Below are 8,113 nucleotides of genomic sequence, written 5' to 3' on the forward strand. Positions count from 1 at the left end.
TTAAGGGCTGGTTCTCCAGGGTGTTCGAAGACTAGTTGGCCGGGATATTGACCACGGATATTGGAGGTCAATTTCATCTTGTTTGAATAAGTTTGACTTTTCTGATTTAGGGTTAGTTGTTGCTGATATAAAATTACAGAATTCTGATTTTGTACTATTTCTCTCTGCTGAACTATTGAAGATAAAAGAAGAATTGATCAAAGGGTTTCCCTGCATTGGGGTTTGTCCCTGGCTAGTTGCCACATCTCGTCTCTTGTCTTGGCTTGTTTTTTGTCAATTGTTTAATGTTCTATCTGCACTTTAATTAATGTATATGTGATTGCTAATCAGTGGTTAATAAAAAGAAAAAAAGTGAACTGCTCTAAGCATAGAACACACCATATTTTAGCAATGAGTGATCAATCTTCAGATGTACATAGGTTAGGACTTCACATAAACTCTGCTTGATAATGGCTTACTGTTGAGGGCTTTGACTACAAGAATCAAAACATACCTTGGATGCTTCCAGGAGACACCACAAGAAGTGCGTGTAGTGGTTGGAGTGAAGTAGCAAAATCTTCTTCAACAAAAGACACCTGGAGTTTGCAATATTATCGTGTGCCCTAACAGATTGAAACTTTCCAGAGAGGTTACCTCAGGTCTGCAACAATTTATGGGGTCAAAGTTCTTCAACGTCTTCAGATTTTGGTGCCTCTTTTTATCAATAAGGAGCCTTGATCACTAATAGTACAGTTGCCAAACAAGTGCCACTAGTGGATGCCTTGAAAGGGGCCAATTCAAGCTGCTTGGTGAGAAATTCTTACAGACCATGTAATTACCCACCTACAACTTAGGGCTTCAGTTATGTATGAATGATTAAATTTAGGGCTTTACAATAATTGGTGTATGTAATGATTAGATTTAGGGCATTACAATTTGTAATGATTTCACCATAAGATCAATACTTTGGAAGATAACATTACAACAAATGTTTGATTCATACTTCAGATCAAACTGCCCTATCTCAGATCCACCACAGGTCAGTGACTTGAATACCAATGATACCTGACAAATGAAACCCCAGGCAGAACTCCTTTGGCGAAAACATGCAGGGTTATACTCGGCTGCAGGCTTATATTATTAGGCCACTATTTGAGTCTTAGGTCTGTATAAATAGTGGACCTGAAACTGCTTCGGAGCTAGCCCTAACAGAGGGTTGAAAAACACAAGAAGTGTTAAACCCTTAGGCACAGAACACAGCTTCAGATTTGCGGATTTCTCAAGATTTTGTGAGAGAAGACTAGGCCGAATAAGTCCTTCAACAGACCATCTTAGAATCAGATTCAAAGGAGCGAGAATTTATCCCTTGATTGTCATGCAAACTTCCTGGACAGACTTCAGACCTGCTTCAAATTTGTCCATTAATTACAACCTCAAATCTATTGCAAGAAGGTTGAATAACAACAGAAATCTTCAATGAAACCCTTGCAAGAAATAAACATAACCATGAAGCCATAACAGGGATATCATGGTAAGATCTTGTGCCATGCATAGTTAATGGTCCATGCCATGCGAAATTAATGAACTCTGCTATGTGAGGATAGGCCCTAGTGCCAAGACATGCAGATTTGATCTCTGAGCTAACCAAGTGAAGATGCCATAGATCATAAGCGAAATTTCACCTCGAACTGTACCATACAAGTTGATCAAAATTATATGACTGATCTTGACGAGAAAGGAGCCCACACAGAATTAGTGATCAATCTTACTCTTGCTTGGGCTTGACCTCACCTAGCTCTGATACCATGTTAAATTTTGATTAACATGTTCTTGCTAAGGACAGTTACTTCAATCTTTCATAGACATCAATCCATTTCTATTAGAAGCACATCGATTATTATCACATTGATATTAACTGAGGCAAGAACATAAATAAATAATACAGAGGACAAGCCAAGAAAAGAGAACACATGAATATGGCACAAGCCAGGGAAAAACCCCAAGAAGGGGAAAACCCTTGATCAATTCTTCTTATTATTATGATCAAGAGAGAATACACATAAAGTCAAATTGACTTGCCATATGTTGAGCAATACCATTATCCAGATGTCAAGGAGATAACCCAGTCAAGTCTGCTCCTTTGAATGATGCAGCCACTTACCGGACTTCAAAAGCAGCTCAATCCTGAATATATATGTGGCCTTCTTAACTGAAGACGAGGATGGCAAAATCACTGTCCAAATAGGACCTCCATCCAATCTGATCCAAAACTTGGACCCAACACTAAGGAACAAATCATGCACATACCTTCATGCTTCACTGTTCGGGTCAGCTCCTTCTGCTTATGGTCTCGGCCTGGTTAGGGCTAATCACCAGACATCTTCAGCCCTAATCTACTGCTCAAGAATACTTCTAACAGCTGCGGCTATCTTCTATGAGGCTCCTCTATAATTCGCTGGCTAGTAGGGCTACTCCCAGCCCACTGTGCAGACTCACGGCCCTCCTCCAAACAGTGATGTAGGGTTTGACCCTCCTTTAAGCTTCAGTACAGGTCTTTGACCTTATTACCAAAGATCTGCTCACAAAAATGCTTCAAAACCAGACCCAAAACATGCCCAGACAGTCCGCAAATCACCCTCTATTATTCAGCATTCAACCAATCTTTGAAAAGGCTTTAGAATCCGTCCTCTCCTCGTCTAGGATACTCCTAATCGGCGGCCAAACAGAGATCTTTTGTAGTGCGAGTTGCTCTTAGGATGTCTTTAAATGAGGGCGGAGGCAGCCCTATTTATACAATTCGGTAGAGGGTCAAGGGACATGTCTGTTGGATCTGTTGAGCCAACATAGAGATAAGGTCAACCTTGATAATTTTTGTGTGAGAGAATGAATTCAAAAACTCACATTTACTTATCCAAATTTGACGATCTTTAGATCAATTTTGATCCTCTTGAAAAGAGGAATTTAATGCTATAATTATCTTCCCCAAAGGAGCTGTCCAAAGTGGAATTTGGCCCTAGTTGCCAATTTCAACACATGTGCATAGATTTGAATTGTAGAGAAAAATTTACAGATAATTTAAACAAAATAAAAATATCTTGAACTCATATAACCCCAACATGGAAGAGTTCTAGAAACAGATGAGAAGTCCAGATTTTCTGCTGTTAAATCCTTCCTATGTATTTCCAAAATGGAAGAGTTCTAGAAACAGATGAGAACTCCAGATTTTCTGCTGTTAAATCCTTCCTATATATTTCCAAAATGGAAGAGTTCTAGAAATAGATGAGAACTCCAGATTTTCTGCTGTTAAATCCTTCCTATATATTGAATATTGTTTTTCCTTTCTGCGGTTAAATCCTTCCTATATATTGAATATTGATTTTCTGTTGACTGTCTTCCGGACAGATTGTATCTCAAATAGGACCTGCCTTTTCCAAGTCCTTGATAGTGGAATCATCACTGAACACATGCCCTCGGTTCACCTTTATATTTTTTCTGCAGTGGCATGAACTCATTTTCATAAAGAGGCACAAAATCATGAAGAGTGTGACTTGTCTAGTTCAAATGGATTAAATCCTTCCATATTAAGTCTGTGTCTTCGGACAAACCTGAATATAAATTGTAGCAGACAACTACTACAATGAAATTATTTTTGAAGTAGAACTTGTATCACGGAAAATATGGCTGCAAAATATACTCAAAGTCACTACAAAGAAGTCCATGTCTTGAAACAAACATGGCAAAAAAAAAGTAGTAGACACCCACTACAATGAAGTTTTTTTTTGTAGCAGAACTTGTATCATGGAAAGTATGGCTGCAAAGCCACTACAAATACCTTCTTTCTCAAAAACTTGGCTGTTGAAACTCCCCAGGAATTTTTCTGTCAAACATTGTACCTCACAGAGCATTAATTCTCTCCTAGGATCTTTTCTCAAAAGGAGAGTTGTTCTCACATTAATATACAGTCCACACCTTCTTGAGAGTTTCCTTGGCGCTCAAGTGGTTCGTACACGTGTAAAATACAAATGATTGTTGTAGCTGTCAGTGCCATAATAGTTGACTATAAAGAAACCCCATCTCGATGTCTTGACATCCAAATGGGATAACAAGACCAACAATTATCTGACTTTCCCTTGTCGCTGCAGCATCTGCATTTTACCACTCTCCGTCTCAGTTCTTAAGGTAATTATTCCTGCCATTTTGTTCTGTCTTCAAACACCGGTGATGAACATGCATTGTGGACTACTTATATAACATCACCAATAATTTCCACAAGAACAAATCCCACCCTTGAAATGATGGAAGCGACTACCATCCCTCACCACAATTTCGCGTCCAACAATCATGGATATGTACTTGATGGCAGTATGACAGTCTCCACACACACGAAGGTTCTTAAAAATTTGGATAGGTGTGTTTGGAGGTGTCATAATAAGCCCAAAAACAATGGCTAGCTTCTCGCTATGATGCCAGAGAAACTGTTCCTTCTGCTCCTCGTCCACGTCATGCAGTACCAAGTTTGTATCCGGCCTATATCCTGCATCCTTCATCTGTTTGGCCAGTTCCTCTAACTTTACATAAATTTCCTGTGTTTGTGGATGTGATTTATCTCTCACAATGAAAGTATGCACCTTGTTCTTGACCTCAATCCAGCTGCATCCTGGCTCTTTTCTCACTCCTTTCTGCTTCATCATTTTTCTCACCTTCGCTACGTCATCCCATTGGCCAGCTGCAGCGTAAATGTTTGACAGCAGCACATATCCTGCAGCATCGTCTGGTTCTAGCTTCAAAATTTGTCCTGCTGAATGTTCTCCTAGCTCCACATTACCATGTTGTCTGCAGGCACTGAGCAAAGACCGCCAAATAACAACATCAGCTTCAAACGGCATTTTGTCAATAAACTGCTTTGCCTCATCCAGGTATCCAGCACGGCCAAGAAGGTCAATCATGCAAGCATAATGTTCCAGGGTTGGCACCAAATCATACTCTTGAGTCATCTTATAGAAGTAGAAGTGCCCTTCATCTAGAAGGCCAGCATGGCTGCATGCTGAAAGAACACCGACAAAGGTAGCGTGGTTTGGTTTTATGATCTCCTGCTGCATCTGCCCAAACATCTTGAGAGCCTCATTTGCATGCCCATGCTGAGCATAGCCCGCAATCATTGCATTCCAGGAGACATAGTCTCGTTCAAGCATTTTGTCAAACACTTCATGAGCGATCAGCATATTTCCACATTTGCAATACATGTCAACAAGAGCACTGGCCACGAATACATCTTCGTTTAATTCAGATTTTATAATGTGATTATGGATCTGTTTACCAAATCCTGCAGCTGCTAATATGGCACAGGTATCAAGGACCGTGGCAAAAGTGAAGTGGTCTGGCCTCATGCCTAACCTTAGCATCTGGAAAAACAGTTTTAAGGCCTCCTCACCATCTGTCTGGGCATATCCTGCTATCATAGCATTCCAGGATACTATATTTTGCTCTTGCAATCTGTTAAATATTTTGCGTGCATCCTTTCTGTTATTGCATTTACAATACATATCAAGAAGAGCACTCCCAACAAATACATCCGCCATTAGGCCACACTTGATAACATAGTTATGAATCTGTATGCCTTGATTCAAAGCTTCAAGACTAGCACATGATCTCAAGACACTGCCAAAAGTAAACTGATCTGATTCCATCCCTGCTTTTTGCATTTCGCATAAAAACAGCAAAGCCTCTTCATCAAACCCATTCTGCCCACAGGCTGAAATAATTGCATTCCATGAGACTGCATCTTTGATATGCATTTTGTCAAAAATCTGGCGAGCACTCACCATATTACCGCACTTAGCATACATATCAACAAGGGCATTCCCCACGGAAACATCTACGTTAAGCCCTGTTTTGACAATGAGATTATGCACTGCCACACCCTCATGGAGCCCTACTATGCTTGCGCATGCACTGAGAACACCAGAAAATGCCACCTCATCTGGACTGAAACCTGCACATAGCATTTGGCAAAATAGATTTAAGGCCTCCTTACCATCCCCACTTTGAGCGTATCCTACAATAATGGCATTCCATGAAAACGTATTTTGCGTAGGCATCATATCAAACACGATCCTAGCATTGTCTAGCCTCCTACACTTCGCATACATATCAACAAGAGCAGTTCCCACTATGACATCTAAAGAAAATCCAGTTTTAATGGCATGATTATGTACCTGCGTGCCCTCTTCCAGGGCTCCCAAACTCGCACACGCCTTCAAAACACTGGCAAAGGTGGACTGGCTGAACTTTAGGCCTGACCGCAGCATTGCAATTAGAAGTCTGAACGCCTCCCAAGGGCAATCATTCTGTGCATATCCAGCAATCATAGCATTCCACAATACCACATTTTGTTCGGGCATTTTGTCAAACACTTTGCGCGCATCACTCAACCTTCGGCATTTGCAATACATATCAACCAGCGCACTCCCCACAAAGACATCGAAATCCAATCCCATTTTGACAATAGCATTGTGGATCTGAAGTCCCTGCACCAAAGCTTCTAAGCTTGCACATGCCTTGAGAACACTTGCAAAGGTGGTCCGGTCCATATCCACGCCTGTTATATGCATTCGACAAAAGACTTCTAAGGTTTTTTCACCCTCACTATTCTGTGCATATCCCGCAATCAGTGTATTCCATGAAACAGTATCTCGTGCAGGCATTTTGTCAAAAAGCTTGCGTGCAGTTCCCGTGCTGCCAAACTTAACATAGCCGGCAATCATAGCATTCCAGGAAACTAGATCTCGTTCAGGCATTTCGTCAAACACTGTTCGCGCATCCTTCATATTACCAATTTTGGCATACATGTTTACCACATTGTTTCCCACAAATATATCAATCCCAACTCCATTTTTTATCACATGGGCATGAACAGCCTTACCCTCTGGTGATTTCATGTTTGCAAACTCCTGCAATAGACGACCACAGGTATCAGGATCGGCATCACACCCAATTGCTCTATCCCTAACACTCCAAACGCTACATGAATTGTTGTTTTCCTGTTGATTCTCTGTACGATTTCTGTGTGTAGAAATGTAATATTTAATACCCAAAACAGATAAAAGCTGTTTTCTTCTATAAGCCCATCTGAATGCGGTCCCATTTTGCAGGGAAACTGTTGATGTTATTGCCATGAATAAATTTCAATCATATTTTACTTCTAATGCTTTATATGTAGATAAATTCAAACTTAATCGGAAAACAGAGTGCAGCTGGTGAATCCAAATTATAGGGATTTGAATATAAGGTGCATTAATTTTACAAAGATAACCTGTACGATAACTTTCCGTAGCGAAAGCAGAGTGATCGTTGCATGTTTGGCTGTGTAATTTTTCTTGCCGTAGCACCTTCCATTTAACCAAATATTTGAGATCTATCATAAGACTCTATACCAGCTGTTACAAGGGAAAACTTAGATTGTTGTCGAGTGATCAGTAGTATTATTCATTACATCATTGAATGCGTGCTTTTATCACTATTATTTAAAAATAAAAATAAAATTATTGGGTTTTTATTCACAATGATGCTTTAACATTTTGATTATAAAATTTAATTTAATTTAATTTAAATTTTAAAAGGAAATGATAATTATATTGTTTATAAAATTAACATATAATTAATAAAAATATGTATAAATAATTAAATTTATTTTAATTCTGGATTTATTAAGGGTAAGGATCAAATATCTTGAGATGTGCATTTTTTTAAAATTGAAGAGATTTGATGACTCTTGGCTCTTGGTAGATTTGGAGTTAAATTGGATTTAGGTTGTTGTTACTTAAAATAATTTACTTTTGGTTTGTAAGTGGTAGTGTAAGGCTCTTAACTTTTAACTTAAACATTATTGGCAATGGAAAATCAAATGGCATGCACTAGCATGCTTGGCAAGCTACACAAAATATTGTACCTTAGTAGCCTTGGTGGTTGACTTGTGATGTAGTGTGAGGAGGTGAGAATGATGTACTAGAGCATGAGCATGAGTAAGAGTACTAGGAGGACCAAGGGGCATGTCTTCTCAAGTAGGATAAAGCGAGCAACTCTTAAGAGTCACATCACAAGCTTCATCATGGACATCACAATTTGGTAATGTGGC

The 8,113-nt window shown here is 39.5% G+C and overlaps 1 pseudogene across 2 annotated transcripts; it reads right to left on the reverse strand.

Moving 5' to 3' along the window:
- Positions 1-2,086: 2,086 nt before the first annotated feature.
- On the reverse strand, positions 2,087-7,440 carry LOC149163161 (pentatricopeptide repeat-containing protein At3g02330, mitochondrial pseudogene; annotated as a pseudogene). Of its 2 annotated transcripts, XR_016261971.1 has the most exons (2): positions 7,292-7,440; positions 2,087-6,929 (listed from the first exon to the last, which is right to left on the reverse strand). The product of XR_016261971.1 is annotated as a pentatricopeptide repeat-containing protein At3g02330, mitochondrial pseudogene, transcript variant X2 (transcript). The 2 variants fall into 2 exon arrangements; XR_016261970.1 differs by having other exon boundaries at positions 2,087-7,440.
- Between the last annotated feature and the right edge of the window lie 673 nt (positions 7,441-8,113).

This window comes from Pinus tabuliformis, chromosome 5_2 (genome assembly GCF_031772625.1).
Source record: "Pinus tabuliformis cultivar Carrire ecotype Pingquan chromosome 5_2, CPIR1, whole genome shotgun sequence".
Lineage (NCBI taxonomy): Eukaryota > Viridiplantae > Streptophyta > Pinopsida > Pinales > Pinaceae > Pinus > Pinus tabuliformis.